Source organism: Passer domesticus, chromosome 2 (genome assembly GCF_036417665.1).
Source record: "Passer domesticus isolate bPasDom1 chromosome 2, bPasDom1.hap1, whole genome shotgun sequence".
Taxonomy (NCBI): Eukaryota; Metazoa; Chordata; class Aves; order Passeriformes; family Passeridae; genus Passer; species Passer domesticus.
In genome coordinates, this window is record NC_087475.1 from 59,614,376 (window position 1) to 59,634,701 (window position 20,326).

A 20,326-nucleotide genomic window follows, 5' to 3' on the forward strand; every position below is an offset into this window, starting at 1 on the left:
AATCTATTTCATTTATCACAGTGTACTTTGGTGACAATGAAGGCACAAAGATGAAGACAATTTATTTGGATTAATTATCTAAACTACTGTGCTTTAATACCCCTGCTGTTCTAGCTTTCCTAACGTATCCTCTCAAGGATACCATTATGTGCCTGCTATTTTTCTGGGGATTTTTTTTTCTCTTTTTATTGTTGTGTTTGTGTAGTAATAAACCACTGGCAACACCCAAACAATTTCTTAATTTATATTCCACATATTCATCTCAACACTTACAATTATATATCTTTGCAAGGACAAAGTAGGTCTGTTCTTTAGAGATATTCACTGCTACTTTTATTATTATATTTATCCATGAAGAAAAAGTAGCAAAATATATTTGGATTCAGAGAATGAAAGATGGAGGTTCATATAAAGTTAAAAAATAGCCACGTAGAAAAGGCATTATATTTATTTGGATATAAGGACAGTGATGCATTATGGAAAAAAACATGAATAGGAGGAGGTAAGAAAACCTAAGATAAAATGCAGAAGTTTTATTCAGTTTATTCTAGGTCTTTCGGATTATTTTATACTCATTTCTTTTCCCTGTAAAATGTCATCCTACTGTCCCCTGATAAATGCTGAATTATCATTTACAGAATTTATTTTTATTGCCTTATAATGGCTCTGCTCCATGCTTGTCAGGATGTACCTGGAATACTTTGTCCAGTTCTAGTTGCCACTATTCAAGAAGAATCTGGATAGACTGGAAATAGTCCAATGAAGGGCCACTAGGAAAGGCTGAGGGAGTCAGTTCTTTTCTCCCTGGAGAAGAGAAGGCTCAAGGAGTATCTCATCACAGTATTCCAGGCATCAAAGGGTAACCATACAGGGCACTGAGGCTCTCTCTTCAGAAGGAGCAACTGGAGAAGACAAGGGAGAAACACTGCAAGTTGCACTGGGAGAGGTTTCACTACTATGTAAGAAAGAAATTTTTTACAGTGAATACAATAATTTGCTGGAACAAACTCCCCAGGGATGTGGTGCTCATTGTTGGATGTTTTCAAGATGCAATTGGAGAAAATGCTATATAGTCTCATCTGGCTGCCTTTCCCCATGAAAAGTTGAACAAAATTTTGAGGTCCCTTCAAAATTTGGTTGCTCTATATTTCTGTGAAATGACCAACCTACTTTACAGATTTTCACCTCTCTTTGTAGTGACATTCATGAAATAAATTCTTGATAATATTTATTTTAGTTGCTGTTACTAAATTTTTTTCAGAGACAATTGTTCCCTACAGGAAGGCACAAAATTAAATGCATTTTTAACTTGAAAAATTATCACAGCAAGATTGTGCCAGAGTTTTTGCTTTTTATTCCTTACAGTCATTGGACTTCTTGATGAAAATATTGCGGGGGGAAAAAAAAAGTTTTGGTAATTTTTCCACAAAATACCCCTGTGTTGTCTCATAATTTATACACATCATAATACTGTTCCCTTATGTTTCTTTTGCCTCCAGGCTCTGTTGCAGGCACCAGCCTGCAAAATACTCTTCTATTTATATTTTCTTTCATTTTTTTTCTTTTTTTTAAGTAAGTGATTTTCTTTGGGTACAAGGACACAACACTAAATCTTGACAGGTATCCATAATACAGGATAAGATATAAAACATGACTACTTCAAACAGACATCAAAAGGCAACAGCTTATATTTATGATACTTGTGTTCATCTCAAAAAATTAAACTGTAACTGCACGTACCATATGCTCATTCTGGCCAAAAATTACAGTGTCCTAGAGAGGGGAAATGTCTTCTTATAAAACCCAATTTATGGCTGAGAAGCAATTAGAATATTTCATCAACCTTACTTGTTGTCAGAGCCAGTCATACTGATGATTTTCTTAGAGAGAGACTGGTTAAATTGCAAGTCACAAATACATTTAACAAATGAGAATTTTAGATTAGGACCTGAAGCACAAAAGTGCTTGTAGGCAGAGGTTTGTATATGATGCTGGCAAGAGAATGCAGATCTCCAAACAAACCTCCAAGGAATGTGCCAGATGTTTTTGTGTTTAGAATAAGGACAACTGTTGGGACTACAGTCAATATACCTAATATCAGAAAGCTTTGAATAGAAAGGGGGTCAGAGGGATGCCTGAAGAAGGTTAAAGGGGAGTGAGGTGCGGATGTCTGCACACAGACAGAGGAATGATGAGATTTTTCACACATGAGGTGTGATTCAGACATGAATCCAGAAACAGTCCTATTAAGGTATTATTAATCAAGGGAGGAAGAGTGAGTTCAAAAATACTGACATAAGACATAACTTGGAGAATAAATACTGAAGAGCTGACAATGACAGGGAGATAGGAAATGTTTAAAGAGTAAAAGGTATAAAAAAGAAAAAAAACCAACCTCAAAACAAAACCAAAGTAGACAATGGGGTAGATACTGCAGCTAGAGAAGGAATGAGGTGACTGAGCCAGGGTTCAGTGAGCAATGCTAGAAGGAAGAAGGGAAAGCTTTCCTCCTAAACAGTTTATCTAATCAGCAGGACAATTTGCAGCATGGTGACAAGAATTGTGAGGTAGAAACTGGAATTTTTTTTTAATATATTCAAGCAGAAAAAAGTTTACAGACACTTTCTGCTTATTTCTGTTCATTTCTGTCAAGGAATATAGGCACCTAGCCGAAACCCCACATTTTAGACAAAATTATATAATTTACTTGATTTTAATTCACACATTGGTTTATCAGAAAGTTCTACTGCTTATATGACTGATAAGTTAAGGAAAGTTCCCAGTTTGACCATTCATGAGATTCCCTGGCAGTCACATCCCAAGGCCAGAGACTGCCACTGCTAGGTCAAAGCCCCTTCACAGTGGGTGGCTCCCATGACTGATGTGTCCCCCTTGGCTCCCCACACAACCACCCACAGTCAGACCAGGTTTCCTCGCTCGTTCAGCCCACAGCAGAGTCTCAGATGCCTCGTTCCATAAAGCCATTTATTCACAGCACAGTAACACAGGAACAGCCCAAGCTGGTCCCCCCAAGGTGCACCCCAGTCAAGGAAGCCCTGGGGATTTATACCCTCAAAGTCTACTCATGGGAAATGTTCTGTCTTCCTCCCAAGTCTTCAGCTCCTGTGCTATCTCTTTGTCCCTCCATCTGGTTAGCATCACCCTTCTCGTCTCCTTTGTTATCCAAAAGGTCAATGATTCCCAGTTCCTGCTGTCCATTCCCCTGACTGATGTCACCCACCTTGGTGCCCTTTGTTATCCCAAAGGCTGGCAGTTCACAGCCTCCTGTCTCTGGCTCCAGCCAAGAGCTCCATCTGGATCTTACTCTGCAGCTTGCCAGCAGAGCTACCCGGACCGGGAGTATTCCTCAAGAGATGCATAGCTGCATCTTATAAATGAATAAATTACTCATAAGCATTCGGGACCTGCCTAGTGAATCTATCTCAGCCAGTGTAACAGGACCCACAGTTGTCTCTGAACATAGACCTTTCACTGTGACCATGAAAGCTAGAAGTGAACATTTCCAAGGTAAGGTGAGTGGAATTATTTTAAATTAGAACATGTGGAAAGCTTTTCTCAAGTCACAAAATTAATTTTTCAGCAAAACTCAAAAGTCTGAAATGTGTGATCATTTTTACAGAAGTGATTATGTTTATACAATTTTCACAGTGAGGAATTCATTTTTCCTGTAGGAGTTTTTTTCCCATGTGTGCTTGAACTGCATGTGCTAATATAATTTAGAAATGAAAACAGTGAAAAAGCCTACAGTAAATAGTGATCTTGACCCCTTAAAATAAGCAAACTTCAGAAACATTGGAGAAGTTGACAGTTTGATTTACAAATACCTAACTTTCACTGAGAGTTCAATTTTATCTACATAAGTTTTCATTGCTGGCAAAAAGAAGTGGAATCAGCTTCCAAAGACATTGAAATTATTTGAGACTACTGACTTCAAGCTCTTTTTTTAACTAGCTAATAAGTTAATTATTTAGGTGCATTTAAGATTTTTTGTTTTATCTTTCTTTTTATCTTTTTCAACTTCTTAGTCTTTAAATGCTAGACCAGTTGCCAGAGACCTTTCTGGTGAAATCAATTCACTCTTGTGAATAGCTGCAAAAGATTTCCTTGGTTTTTCAAAATACTCTAGAGAACTTTAGGGGGGAATTCTAGAGCTATTATATATACAAGTGTGATAGGCAAGCTCCCCTTCAACAGAGACAATCGAGTATTCACTCAAGGTATGAGTTTCTTGAATGCTAGTGGTGAATGGGGAAAGAAAAATTACCTCTCTAACTGATATTTAGAGGAGTACAAAAATAATCAAAATCTCTGCCTTGTTCCAGATCTCTACAGAACTTTGAAAATTTAAATTCCATTTCACCTACCAAGGGCACTAATAAACATCACTGTCTAATTCCTGTTGTGACACTTAGTACCTGGTATAGTTCCACAGGGCCAGATGATGTGACTGACTTTCCAGAGAGTCACATCTAAAATTAGATGAGATGCCCTACAGAGTCTGAAATTATTCTAAATGGCAGTGCTCAGGCAACCAGATCTTCTCCACTTTATCTAATGAGTTTTCTGAATGGATTATTTTGAGACTTTGTCCAAGGTCTTCTTGAAAACCCAATTCAAACATATCACACAACATTAATTTTTCTGCTACTATCTTGGTGTGTAGAAAAAATACAGAAAAAACATAGTAACATTTTTCTTTTCTTCAAATGTTTTAGTGTTGGGAGAGGTATTTTTTGTTTGATTGTTTTGTTCTGTTTGTTGTCGTTGAGTTTTTGTGGGGACTTTTTGGGGCTTTTTTGACATGTTCATATTTGATCTTGAGGTTAGAGTATTCAGAACCATTATTAGCAAAATCTGAAACCAATCAATTTTCCCTTGCATATTGTCTTGAAGAAAAGTCTGGAACTGAAAATGCTCAAGAACTGCACTTGAATCTGGAAGTGAAATTCATTGCTCAAGCCCACCTCCAGTTTAGACTGTTTCTCCCTCTCTGTGAAAGACAAACTCTGAGTGAAATACTGGTCATCTGGGATGCTGATTTCTTCATATATTCTAGTCCCTCTGAATATAATTTGTGGAAAAAAAGTATCACAGACTTATCATAAGGATGTCCTGGCTTGGAATCAGTGGCCAGAGCTTCTTTTTGGAATGTGAATATGAAAGAGAAAAGGAAGACATTTACAAACAGAATTGAGACAATGAAACCATGAGCAACAATCTGTCTGATCTTAAAAGGAGAAATAAAAATATGCCAGATAAACTTGTTTGTTCTTCTTAAACTTGTTCTTATTACACCAGATGTAATAAAGCTTTAATTTTTAAAAATATTTTAGCTCATATTTTACCTCCAAATCTTACTAGAAAAATCATTTAAGTTGGTGTGAATAGAGACGTCTCTCCAGTGTCCTCCATAATGTATTATTAAGCCACCAGGCAGAAGGACAGGACCTAAAATATGGAGGGTGCATGGAAAGAAGTGCCTTCTTGGGATAGCAGGAGAACCCCCTGCTGGCCTCCCTGACCTTCCCAGATGCCCTTACACAATTAGTATGAGGCTCTGGAACCTGAGAGTCAGGCAAATGGTGTAAATAAAAAAAATCTCAGTCATGTATAGGTAATTTTATACAATTCCTCATACATAGTCCTTTCCTTAACTGTTTTACCTGCTTAGTCAAAGCTGCTTAAACCAGTACTGCTGTGTCCAATAAAGTATTCTCTATGAAAAGGCAAACACAGGTATGCATGCATATATAAATATACATATAATGGCACTGTTCTGACTTTCTTCGTTTTGACCATCATGTACCGATATCTAAAAGGAAAATTAGATTTTTTGTTTCCCTTTTTTGCATATGCTGATTCAACTAGTCACATGCAAAAGTAAATAACTTACAGCATGATAGTTTGCCATCAATATAATTAAATCATGGTTTACCTCCTTATGAGTGAAACCTGTATAAGTTTGGGTTTTTTGCCCCTTCCAGACCTGAGAGATTTGTTATTAGAGAGGAAATTCTTTTATGAATTCATTCAAACACTTGAGGCAAAAATCTTAAACTAGTGTATATAAATATATTTTTGGGTTTTCTAAACTAATTATTTTAAAGCTTCTAAGAAATTAATATATTCACAGATGTAGACTGATTTAGGGAAGACAAAAACAATTTTGTTCTCTTTTTTATGTCCTAAAATTTATCTGATTATTCTAATACTTCCGATGCTGATAACTGCTGGCCTTAAAAATTACAAATTTCTGTCCTATGTTAAGAAAAACAAACCAACAAACCATGTAGGAATGTGTATCATTCACCACACATACATCCTGGTATTTTGAGCCCCGTCAGCTCTGCTTTTGCCTGTAGACACATTGCAATTGATGTGCCGTGTCTAGAATCTGGACTTCAAAGTGAAACTGGTGTCATAAAAACCCTCACTGCTTCAGATCAGGTAAAGTTTTAAACTCTGCTCTGAAAGGGGAGAAAAAAAAACAGGTTTATTTTTTAACTTACTTTCTTCTTTGAAGTCTGGCTTCAATCCAATTTTAAAGAATCTGTCAGCATAGTCAGCAAGGTTTGCACTGGAGTCTTGATTTCTGCAGGCAAGTCTGTCCTCACCTCAGCCCATAGAGATTTACTTGGATGTGGCCCATAAACAGTTGATCACTGCTATTCCTCCTCTTCAGGAGCAAACTCAGGGATGCTGCATAGGATGGGGAGAAATGGGAAAGAATAGAACTAAACCTGATTATTTTGTTGTAGGGACTTCTGGCATTCTTTTGGCCTTGCTTCAGTCTCCTTCATCCATATTAAAAGGCAGGAGGAAAGGAATAAAAAAAGAGAAATATCTTTGAAATCTGAACGAGGGTCTTGTCTTCAAGATCAGTTTGTAACAAGCACTTTGTGATAGTTCCTTGCTCTCTGCACTACCTCCCACTGCTGAGTGATTCCCAGCTCCTGGAGTTCTAGTCTGAGCACATGAGAAAATTCACTGAAAGATCTACAGCTAAAGCCTGTGATGTGAGATTGCAAAGCTCTTACTCCTGCACCTATAAAACAAAATTCAATGCTACAGGATAGCTGCACCAGAAATGTTTCAGATTATTTTGGTCACAGAAAGAAAGCAAAATGAGGTGGCTGGTTTTTTGTGGGGATTTTTTTTCTGTTGTTAACAAAGCAAGCTTGAAGCATAAGCTTTAAGAAATAGCAGAAAATTTTATTTTACACTGGCCTTGCCCCCATACTTTGCATAACTATTATTCCTCTTATGAGCTGAAGTTCAGTTGCCATAATTTTTAATTGTTTTTGATAAACCAGACCTTCTTCATAGACTGCCTGTGACGGTGGCTGAGGGAGATGGAAGGATGCAACTTGTGAGGGAGAATGCAGGGCAACCAGGCCCATAGGAGAATGGAAGTGTGATGGAAGGACTGCTCTCTCATAGGGTACCAGATACGTCAACATTGACCTGAACAGTGTAGTAATTCAAAATGCTTTGGAGCTGGACAAAAGCAAAGATTACACCAATTTTTATAATTTATTTTTCTCATTATCGTTTTTTGAAGAAAAATAAAATAATTTTTTAAAGTTTCTAAGAAAAGACTTTTCTTCAGAAATTACTATTTCTACCAAATTAAAACATAAAAAGAAGCAACAGCAGCATTGAGGCATAGGAATAATCAGAGTTCTTTGATAACATTGAAATTTAAAGTATTCAAGGACTCCATATAATATCTTTTAAAAAGTCCTAACTTAAATGTATGTTTTCTGCTTTATCCACATGATAGATAGCTAACTTACCATATATAAGACATTTCTAATAATATATGTATATTATATATGTTAAGGTGTAAGGATGTAAAGTGAAATAAGACCAGTAGAACTTTGGAGTGAAATTCAAACAGAACATGGTTTAAATACTCTTTGCTGTAGAAGTGATGGATTTTAGTTTTTTAATGTTTACAATTCATTACTAGATTAAGGATAAATAAGCATTAATCAAAATTGTTAGGTCAGTAGCAAAAAAGTTGTCTGAAGCTTCTTGCAAATTTCAAGGAGCCCCAGCAAAATTAAACACAGGTCTTTAATATTCTTTACCTGATATTAGCTGAATATTCAGAGAGAATGACATTTAAAAATATTACTTATGAGACAAGGAATTTAAAAGAAGATGAACAGTAGTCAGGACTCATTAGTTCAAAGAGTCATAGATTTTCCCTTGTTCTTAAATAACCAATCCTATTTGTTTGGATTTTTTTTTTTTAGTATTATGATGATAAATTTGGATAATCAGTTTGGAGGAACAAGATGTGGCATCTGATTTAAAAGTTTGGAATTAGTGCCAGTTCTTCTCGTTTCTATGAAAAAAGATCCTCATTTAATTGTTGCAGAACACAACGTGCATAAATGTTGCTTTTGCTCCTTCTATTACAGGATTCATTTATATGTTTGCATTTTTTTTGAAATATGAATTCTTACTTTAATTAAATTGTAGGGAAAATATCCTCCAAAATTCAGAAGATCTCACATAACTTGCTAAAATTTTCTATAAATAAGAAAAAAAAAAGTTGGCTTTGAATATATAAATTTTTTCTTGGTTGGACATAAATATTACATAAAAATCCAAAATATTTCTGGGGCCTGCTGATAAATTTTGTGATTAAGACCTTTTCACAACTCTAATGCCCAAGCAGCAGTTGAATTCACTGGGTTTTAGAGAGCAAGTAATTTTAAGATTCCTTTTGATTGTTCTGGGATTTTACAGCATACCTACATTTAAGGACATTCAGAAAACCTGTTCTGCACTTATCTTCCACCTAAAGCCATCCTCAGTCCAGGTCTAAGAGTCCTCTTGCTCACATTCCATGTAAATGCCATTTAAAGGAGCAATCAAGGATAGCCTGAACCTGATGGAAAACCTGAGCCTGTATCCTTAGATGAATCTTGAAGGTCTGAGTCTGAAGTGTAAACTCCAAGATTTTTCTTCAGTTCCCTCTGGAATTAATGATAAACACCCTGGAGTGCTTCTGTGGAGGGCTCCTGGACTGTGCTGGTGGTAAAGGTGGTTTCTTAAATTTAAGTCAAATGCAGTGGGTACCTAATTTACAGCAACATACTTCCACCTTTGGAAGTTAAGGGGTTTTTTAATACATCAGACTTTTTATACAGAAATCAACAGACATAAAAACATCAGCAAAGTTTCATAAACAGTGTAAAACTAATAACAAGTCTTAAATCTCTTCAAGTATTTATGAAGCTTAAGCATTCAAGAAGGTGAAAAAAATAACACTGCTGGTAATCTGTACAAATTTTACAAAAAAAAAAAAAAAAAAAAAGGATAATTCTGTCCCAGCGTGCCTCCTTCCTGCTTACAGCATACCTTTCTGAAGGCTCTTTGCCAGGTTCAGACTGTGCTGGGCTCCTGACTTAGCTGAGGGTGCATCTACAGTTCAAGTGTTCAGTGCTGGGAGGCAAACCAGCTATCCTGAAGTACCTACTGCTTACTCATCTAATTCTCTTACACTCTTCCTCCTCCACTCTCTCAGGAAAGAGCAGTGCTTCTGAAGCTTCCCAGAGGGTGAGTCAGTCTGTCTTAATTAGGTTCCTACATTCATCCTGTTGGTTATGAACTGAAGCCTTCATCTATATCATGCGGAAGAGAGAATATGACATCCAGTTAAATGAGATTTTAGGGTTTTTTAAGGGAATGAACTACAGTTAGATTATACAGTAACCTGAAGTTCAAACAGTACATTTCAGTGTTTCCGCTCTTACAGCTTCTTTTGATTTTTTGCTTTCCATAGGCCCTTAAGTGTTAATTGAACAAAGTGTTTTTGTATGCAATTGTATAACACAACTGTTCTCATAGAGTTCAAAATTATTATTGTGATAATAAGTGAGTCCAGTGCCTGCCCAAAAAGGAAAAAGGGAGGATGTAATTTTTGAATTCTCTTTTCAACATAAAATGCAGAGGTTTTGATCTCACAATGTCCCAAAATGGTAAATGACAGCACAAGTTTCTTTTAAAAACTATTAATCTGTTCCCACTTATTTTAGAGGAAGTTTGATATGTAAATACCTCTAAAACTTTTGTCTGTTATAGCTGTTCATCTTTTACTTACAAGATTTGTTGCATAGTTACAAAAAAAAAAATAGTTACCAAAATAAAAAAATAAAAAATAAAAAAAAAAAAGGAGAAGAAAGAACAACAGATGAGGATTAAAGTTTTGACCTTCAGTGAGTTTCTAAGTATTTGCTTGTCTCTAAACATGTGAATAATCACATGCTGTTCTTAGGACTCTGGGTGAAGCATAAAATAACATTTATTTAACACCTTATTATATGAGAATTTCATTGCTACTATATATACAAATGGTTTAATTCTGAACCTATTTACTAATGATATGGTTATCACTGTAATAGCGCTTTTATAGATATATATTTTTAGTATATTATTAGAACATTTATACTTTTGCATTAATAAAAAGCAGTGAGTGAGGACTTCAGTGATAAATGTGAGGCGTGCTTTTTAGTTCAAAAAGAGGGGGTTTTAAGGATTACGGTTTTGTGATACTTATAAGTTTATAGAATTTAAATATATTTTATTTTCCATGTTAGAATTTAGAAATTCAAGCCACTGAAAGGAAAATTATAAGAAACAGTCCTTATCCTGTCATGTCCCAGTGGGTTTGAATTTTTACTGTCTCTGTTCTCAGTGCCTTACCTCAGGAGGAGGAGAATGAGATAGCCAGAAAATCAGAGTAATAATGTATAAATTGTATCTATGGCACTACAGTAAGGATAAATGCACTTCAATAATGTCTATACTTTTAGCATCACACATTTTTTGACATCATTGGTGGAAGTTTTCATCCTATTCTGAACTGACAAGACTAGCATTTCAGCTCTTGGAAAAAAAAAATAAAGCTAAAGAGGGACGATACAGCTGAAGAAAATGATCATTAACATCCACGTGATTCCATCTTCTCTTCCTTTTACTTAAGTTAACAGTGAGGTGCTTAGTATATCACTAAACTAGTGATATATGAGAATTTGCCAGAAAACTCCATAAAAAAAGAAACACCTCTAAGAATTTTTATAACTAACAGTAAAGGGTACCTCAATGTCTATTTCAAAGCTGATTTGATGAATACAGAAAAGGTCAAACTAAAAATAACTAGACTGAATCAGTTATAAGTGTAGTAACATATGCCTCATTTAATAATGAACTCTAAATTTGCTCTGCAGTTTAAGTAGTATCATGAATGCTAATTCTGACAGTAAAGGGTTATGAACTACCTGTCTGCTTGAGTCTGGCACAAGGTCAGGCAGTTATAGAACTAATGAAAACCCTGATGTACCAAAAGGTGGATGATTGACACGAGTGTGCTAGCTGAAGAAAGTGCTGAGGAACTCTGGTGCATTCAAAATGACAGTGTCCTGAAACACAATTTACAGCACTCCATTTGTCTAACCCAAGTGTAGCATTAAGACCAGGTGCTTACTGCCTACATAACCATGGCAGAATTCAGGGTGTATTATATTAAACTTTTACACTTCAATCACCAGAGGAATTTTTCTGGTATGGTTTGTGATGGTCAACCTAAGGCCGTTATTCTCTGAACATGCAATTATGTGTAGAAAGACTTTTCAATATATAATTCAGAGCATCCTGAAAAGATGAAAAGGAATTATTGTTAAATCTCTGTGACTGAAAGAAAGCATAAAACTGTAAAACCATCAGCTAATAATTTTACAATTGATTATTTAAAATGTATTCTTCTATATACTAGAAAAACCTTTGTTCCTTTTACCTTCTGGCTGTGCACTGCTCTTCCAGATCGGTGCATACCATAGGATTAATTTTCATCCATTTATTTCCTTTTTAGCCAAATTTACAATGCCATGATTTTTTTTTTAGTTAATTCCCATATTTCTGTAAGTAATGAGCTGGTTTCAGGACATGGAAATACTGGACAAAAAGGCATATAATGGGTATCAGAATGGAAAGTGTCAGAAAATAATTAAACAGAAAAATATTATTCAGAAATCTTGAGAATATCTAATAGGTAAAATAAACACCTTTCTCCCTGAAGTGCTTTTCTGAGAGAATTCATTCAGCCAGGTAGGAATTCGGCCACACAGAAAATTTTTAAAGGATGTCTCTTAGCTAGAGAATTGAGATGATAAACTGGAATATAAAGATTTCATTATTTAGAGCTATTCTGAACTGACGAACTTTCAGATGTGGAGCAGCTCAGAAAAAAATTGATTCAGTTCACTTATGATTCTGATTTTAAGAGATGTTAACAGCTGTAATAGGTAACTGGAAAGATTTATTTTCTCTATTTTTTTCTATTATCTCCATATTTTGTCTCCTATCCATCCTTACATCATCTGTTTTCCAGGTTTCTCACATAATTTCTGCAAAACTTATTCTAAGTAAACACATACTTTCTTCAGAGCTGTAAAGTTCATGTTGGACAAAGCAGTCCTTTCTGGACCTCTAGGAATAATCTTCAATTACTGCATATAGAATGATGTATTTAGTTTTGAATCTCCCAATTCATCAAGTGATCAACCTGAAAAAGACGTAACTCACCAACTTAGGTATCTAGAACATAGAATGTACATGGAGAGGCTGAGGGAATTGAGCTTGCTTAGACTCAGAAAGAAGGTCTATGGAGGGATGTGATGGCAGTCTTCCTCCTCTACCTAATGGGGTTTAAAAAGGACGTGGAGGTGGGCTCTTCTCAGTGTGTTCTACAGAGAAGTTACATAAGGCAATGGCCAACATTTACAGCAATGGAAGTTCCAGATACAGGCACTATCATTGCACAAATGACCATTAAATCTACTGATTTAATACAAGTAGCTTCGCCAAAGGCTGGACAAAAGCTGAAGTAACCTGATACCATTTCACGCCTAATACTTGAGCAGGAAGTCAGACTAAATAAACTCCATGGGTCCCTGGTAGCCCAATTAATTCTAGGAACCTTAATGCTAATTGTGATGGAATTATTGATCTATAATGCTGGATAAACCATCTGTGTGATCTTTTAATGTGCTAAAGATATAAGGTTAAGAAGGTTAAGAAATGAAAATAAAAGATGTAACAAAAAAATTAAGTTTAAGAATGCAAGTAAAACATTCTTTGTCTTTTTTCTCTCTGTGACCTGTGAGCTACAATATATGTAATGCATACATTTTCCTGTGGTTTTCAAACATAAGTCTGATGCTGCTGTATGTCACCATAGTAAATCTATTACAGCAACAGATTTTGATCATTAAATAGAAAAGGAAAATGGATTTTCACACAAAGGCTAGACACCAGGTTCATGGTGGTCATAGGAACTCACAAGAACTGAAACAGAAAAACAACACCAATTACTTTTTCAGCACGTGCAAGAATCAGACTTGTACAAAGCTGCTGAATGGAGCACTTTTCACAGTGATTCAAGGCAAAGTCGTTTAGCACAGATGTTTCTGTAATTGTGATAGACTTAGAAAATTCAGTGTTCAGTGGTCCTTGAACTCACATTTCCCAGCTATATGGTATATCTTGAGTTATTAATATAGTAAAATGGAATAAGCCTAGTTTGGGTAAAGTATGTCTCCCTGAAAGTTATGAGGAGCAGGAAAGAGGATGACAAGGTGTATTTTTACTCTTGTATTATTGGTTCACTATTAGCTTTATTTTGTGGTTTGGGATTTTGTTTTTGGATTTTTGCTTGATTGATTTTTAGGATAGGCATTATTTAGCACATAGTGCTTCATTCCAGCTTAATTGAACCAAAACAGCTGTGATCAACCATGTTGGAATTCGGTTTCATTCCATCATTCAGCAAGATGAAGAACACCTCAGATCTGCTCAAAAAAATAGGCATTGCTTACCAGTCATGTAGATATTTGCAGCAACCTGAATGGCAGAGCTGGCTTTCCATTAAAGTCTGACAGTATGCCTAATTTTCCTTTGCAATCACAAACACTGGATTATGACAGAATGAGGAATATATGAGATATTCTTGGAAGAAGTGGAGGAAAAGAAGAGAGACTGTAAGAGATCACATAAAACCTGCAATCCAGAGAAACATGATACAGGGCTTTGGACAGGACTGTAACCATCCTGGTCTAGAGGAAGTTGTTCTTGCCCAAGGCAGGGGAGGATGGAGGCAGGTGATTTTTAAGGTCTCTTCTGAGCAAAACCATTCTATGGTTCTGTGATCTATTCTACAGGGATGAAGTATATTGAATAGCAACATATGACATAAAGACAATATGGGGTAAATCTGCATATTAATTGGGATTATGAGACTAAGTATTCAGTTTAGAACAAATAGACTGAAAGAGAAGCCAGTGGAAGAATTAGCCATTTTTTGACTATGCTAGTGATTGTAACCAAGTGAGACAAAAAAACGCTGTGACCAAGTACTAGAAGAGGAATGATTATGCACAGAATCTCCACATTAATTCAATCCATGATCCCCTTTCACTATTTATGTACTGACATTCTTGTTCTTGTCTGTACCTCCAGGTACAGTAGCAGGCTCCCATACTAGAAGTCTCACTGGTCTCACTCTCTGTAGAACTAGAAATTGCAATGTGCCATCATATCCGGCTTCTTGTCTTAAAAAATCAAGTTGTCTTACTTTTTCCATTTCTTTACCTGCAAAACAGTATTTTTCTGAGGATGTGTCATAGTGTTCAGTCATATACATGGCTGATACTGAAAAGGACTACACAAAAAAGAGCTCCTAAAGCTTCCTATTCTTTTCCTTTTTAGCTGTTAACAATAAAACTGAGAACAGTGATGTTGGAAGTGGAAAATCACAGATCATTTATCTTTTGCCTTTCCCGATCTGAGCTTTCCATGTGACTAAGAAGAGCAGAATCCTCATTCATGATCCAGAGAAAGCTTTCCCTAAATATATCTATTGATAAAGGTATATGAAAGGGGGCTGTTCCGTCTTCATCACATACAATGAGCCTTGTCATGAGGTCAGAGTGACACACTCTTGTGCTGTCTCAGGGACCATTTACTCCATAATCACTCACACGAAGTGGAACTACTCCAGCAATAGAAATGGAGACTGACCTACTGCAGACATCCCAGAGACTGATCTTCAAACCTCTGCTGCGGGATGTATAGATGTTACACATGAAGATGCTCAAGCCCCCTAGTACTAGATAAAAGGTACAGACCTCTCTTTTCTATGGCCTATTGTGAGATGAGGCATATATAAGTATCACAGTCTAAAATAGAGTTCAAAGTTCTGAACCCTGCTCAGGTACTCCCAGTAGTGCAGACTGTTCCTGTGTATCTAATTAATCTTTAAACATGTATGGCACAGGGAAAAGGCTCTCAGGGTATAAGTGAAGAGGTTCTCCTCATTCATACTCATGTCATTCCAGGTAGTACTTTAAGGTTTTTCTGCAAAATAGACTTTGTGGTGTTTGATTCCTCTGAGCCAAAAACAAAATTTAGGGCAATGGTGACTCATATTCTGTGTGAATGTTCAGATTCAGCTGTAAAGTAGCCAGGAACTACTGGATAAAGAAAAGTAACTTTTTTAAAAGTTACTTTAGAAGTAGTGACCACAATCCTGTCCTGAAAGAGAAAGCTTAGCCACTTCCTTTGTGAAAAACTTCATGGTTGAAAAGTTATTCAGAGGTAAAATATATCAATTTCTCCAGTACTATCATAACCCACTGAAGCAAATAGAATAATCCATTGGGTAGTCTTTTCTGCAGCACTTGGGCCTCCTGAAGTGTAAGGGATTTTTGCACAGAAATCTCCATTGAAATACCCTACTTGCCAAACTCAGGGCACTTTCAGGACTAGACAGTGTGTCAGATGCTTTGCCCTGCATAACGAACATCTGTTATTATCCTGCGATCTTTTGAGATGTTATCCAAACTCACCCTTAGATGGTTTGCAGGGTAAAATGGTATGAGATAAAGGACAGTGTTTTACAGATCACTATAATGTCACAGTAGAATAATCCCACTGATTTGGATGTGATTTGGATATGATTTGGATGAAGTTTCACAAGTACATGGCTGTTGTAGCTGAAAGGATAGTCAGACCAGTAGTACCAGGGGTTGAATGGTGGAGCTGAGCTCAGTTTGAGCTACCAGATGGGTGGAGTGACCTGACTACCTGCATATAATAGCAAGAGAGGTTGGAGAGGTCAGTCTCACTTCCAGCATGATACATGTTATGTCAAAATGGTTTGTGACAGCTCCCACTGGCTCAAGAATGGCTCCTGCTGACTGAGAAATACTTAGGACAGCTCCTACTGACCCAGCCAGTGGGAAACACCTCTTTAACTCAACTGGGATAGATGGTACTGACAAAATACAAGAGGTCCAGGTCAGATATCAAATCTTTGTCAGTACATTGCAGTCAGAAAATAAAGTCACAGTCTGCTTCTCTTCCAAGTAGTTAAACCAAACTGGAGTATCATAGCTTGCCTAATATACTTAATGCATTGGGTAAAAATCCTAAGTGATTAATCTTCTTTCTGCTTTGTCTCTTGCTCAGCTTTCATTGATTATAATCCTCATTATTCTTTATATTTATATATTTGTATATGAATATATTTTTCTATTTTACATAGTTATTTATATAAATACATACAATTATATACATTTTACAAATGTGTTACTGATAAAAGGCCAGAAAAAATATTGATATAGGAAAATACTCAACCATGAGTATTAAAATAAACCTGTGTACAACCAAATTTGAATTACATAATCAAGGTGCTACATGTATGTATTTTAAAAGTATGCCATGGCTCTGTTCTGCCTTAAAGAATGTTTGGTCTCTACCCAATCATTCTTTGCAAAAACTCTGAACATAGAGTAGCAGCCATAACATAGAGAAAAAAGTTCAAGCTGTTCAAACTGATTGCCACTGAGACAGAGAGCTGAAAGTGAATGATGTGCTGAAACACAAAGCTGCAGGATGAAATCAATAGTTCTGCCTTTTAATTTTGCCTCCTAACATTCCCTGCTTGCAAGCTTAAAAATATGCTGCTCACAATGCTGACCAGTAATAATCACCATATTTATAATGGAATTAATCTCCTTTTCATCTGTTGGCATATGGCTTTCAAGATGTTCCATCCTTTTTTGTCAAGAATGTACAACTTCAGGGCCAATCAAGCACAATCATTTGTGTTTTACATCAGCAGAGTTCATTTATATATGGAAACAATACCTAATGAGTTATGGTGAATCACAGAATAAGGATCTCTCCTGACTTACGCAAATTTCTCACATAATTTTGATCCAAATAAGATACAAAAGAGGCTTAAACTATAAAATGAAGTCTCCTGTTGGTGACATATACTTGATCTTTGTGTGTCTTTATCAGTAATTTCTTATAGCTCTTGTGTTAATAATTTGTATTTATCCCTGAAAGTTTTCCCTTTGAGAAGTTTATAGTTGAACAGACATTAGTATTGAAAGATTTAAATCACTTTTCTGATAGAATGCCCTGGAAGAATGGCTTATTGAAGTAAAATACTATCTATTTACTCAGTTCTAGTTGTTATATATAAGTGATTATACAAATACAAATTCATCCTGCTAGGATTGCTGAACCATAAAATAGCCAACAGACATCTGCTTACAGCAAGAACTGAACAAACTTTTTAAAGTCAAAAATATTTTTAACATCCTCATACTTCTGCTTTATCTTGTATGCATAACTACCTAAGCAGCAAATTGGCTGGTCTCCTATTTCCACCCAAATCAGGACCTGGAATCAAATCCAGGAATAAGATACCTGCTGGATGAGTCTTACATGCATTCATCTTATGAATCATATGAAATGTCCTACCAGTCTCTGCTTCTTTCCATTCAGTGAAAATGAAGCACAAAGCATCTAGCTCAGAGAGAGCCCTCTCTGATATCAGGTTTTTGTCTAATCAAAAACCTGACCAATTTTCTGCCTCTGGACAGAACCTGTCTGGTAGCTAAGCCCCCACTCACTCACTGACTACCCCCCCACCCCAGCATGCAGGAGAGACTTGGAAGAGAAGATGTGAGACAAAACCAAACCAAACCAAACTAAAACATTTGTTGAGAAAATGATACTTTTACAAGTAAAGAAAAAATAGAAAAGTAGCTGGCTTAAAGGCAGTCACTCATTACCACCTACCAACAGAACAATAAGCTTCTACCTTGGAAAAAATCGTGTCAGTTTTATTGCTGGAGCCAGTGTTTATGGTATGTGATATCCCTAGGGCCAGTTGTCATTAGCTGTCCTGCCTGTGCTGTATTTCCTTCAAACCTCTTGCTAAGCACAAGACTGCTCTTTGGTGCAGCAGAGTAAGAAATGGGGAACAATTTAAAGCTGCAAGAGCTAAAATACTGATGAGTTTCAACACTGTTTTGGTCACACAGCCAAACCACAGCGCTATAACATCTAATTAGCAAATAAACTACATAACAGCTGGACTCCATACAAAAATGATATCTACAAAGACACTCAAATGTCATTTGGCCCTAGGTTTCATGGATCACATCTCTATATAAGAGTAAAAGCAGAGTTCCACTCTATTTCAGCTGAAATAGTACAGAAGCTGATAAAATAGGCATGTTTTATTTGCAGTGGCACCTGTAACATCATAAAACTATCAGGTACAGTTGCTTAGGCACCAGCAGGCAAGGGCTGCAGAGGTGGCATCTCTAAGAAGAGACTGGGGCTGGTTCCCCATCTGCCCAGCCAACTCCAGCCATCTCTGGAAGACCCACCACAGGACAAAGCAGAGCCCCTCAGCAGAGACGGTGGCACCTCTGGGAAGACACTTCTAAGAAAGGGCAAAACACTCATGTGGAGTGAGGGTGAAAGAGTGAGAGAAAGTCCTGTGAATACCAAGCTGAGAGAAGAAAGGGGAGGAGTTGCTCCAGCAGCTAGAGCAGGGATTCCCCTCAGCCTGTGAAGAGGACAAAGGTAAAGTAGATTTCTATGCAGCCCATGGAGGACCTTGTGCTAAAACAGGTAAACATGCCTTGAAAGAAACTGAAACCCGTGCAGAAGAACACATTGAAACAGGGGGAAGGTGTGGAGGAGAAAGAAATGGCAGCAAAGAACTGTTATGGGTTGACGCCCTACCTCACATTCCTCATCCCTCTGTGCCACCCTGAGAAGCAGGGTCATGTGAGAGGAGCAAAGTTGAGCCTGGGAAAAAGTGAAGAAGGGTGGTTTAACTTTCATTTCTCATCTAGATCTATTTTAATTGTCAATAAGTTAAATTTGTTTTTCCCCACATTGAGTCTGTTTTGCCTGTGATCATAACTGGTGAATGATCTCCCTATCCTTAAGCTATGAGATATTTCATTGCATTTTCTCCCCCCATCCTGTGGGAGAAGGAGAGTGAGACAGCTGCTGGCTGGTACAAGTAAAACATTCATGTTCATCCTCTTTATTCAAACTTTAATTCATATCCCACTGGAAGGTCCTTGTGCTAGGGGTGAACCTACTTCCTTTTTGAAATATTCAGTGTTACTCAGGCTCACAGTATCCTACATCTCTGGTGAGTTTATCTGTGCAACACATGCCGTGAAAAGTGTATGTTATCACTGAGAGGCTTTTTGCCCAAAAGTACAAATTGTGGTTACACAATATGGCTGCACCAGCAGCAGCCCCACATTTCAACACAACAGAACATAAGAAGAAAAACAACATTGCAAGTTTTTAATCAATCTTCTTCGTGGATGATAAATACTAAATAAATACTAAAAAAATAGTCTGGATCACAAGGGATGCCTAACCCAGTAAAATCTAATATTTGTAAAACAAACCAAAAAAATGTTATGTTTGTGTTCAAGATCCTGCTTCATGTAAGAAAGCGAACATGTCTTTATAACAATATGTCCAAAATCCTGTCTTGGGAGTTATCCTTTTGGCTCAGCCTGAAGCACATAAGCCTACTCTCATATTCAGGCTTCACCATAGAAAATGTGAATGAAAGATAAGCTTAGACTCAGCTGAAGGTTAGGGCCAGTACTTATAATATAGGTTAGAAATTGCTATTGATTTTCCTTTTGCCATTTAATCAAAATCCTCTCAAATTTGGTTAGGTCACATAATTTTGAAAAATAAAACATAGCCCTCTCATATGATCAGAATATGCCTTTTCAGACTTTAACTAGATACACTCTAGAATACATTGTGCAAACATATTTTTGTTCTTTGTGTCAACACTGCCTGGCATTACTTCCTGATTACACTTTCAAGACACAAAGGCAATTATAAGACTTTCTCTGAAGATTTTAATCTGTTAAGAGAATATGAA

At 36.6% G+C, this 20,326-nt stretch overlaps 2 long non-coding RNA genes across 2 annotated transcripts in view; one reads left to right on the forward strand and one right to left on the reverse strand.

Annotated features, from left to right (window-relative positions):
- Positions 1 to 608: 608 nt before the first annotated feature.
- Positions 609 to 9,647, reverse strand: LOC135295462 (uncharacterized). Its single transcript, XR_010357572.1, has 3 exons — positions 9,397 to 9,647; positions 6,531 to 6,720; positions 609 to 902 (listed from the first exon to the last, which is right to left on the reverse strand). It is a non-coding gene; the product is annotated as an uncharacterized LOC135295462 (long non-coding RNA).
- The window catches only part of LOC135295461 (uncharacterized), a 131,854-nt gene continuing 120,979 nt past the window's right edge, over positions 9,452 to 20,326 (forward strand). The window contains exon 1 of the long non-coding RNA XR_010357571.1: positions 9,452 to 9,594. This is a non-coding gene — a long non-coding RNA (uncharacterized LOC135295461). The remainder of the gene's footprint in view (positions 9,595 to 20,326) is intronic.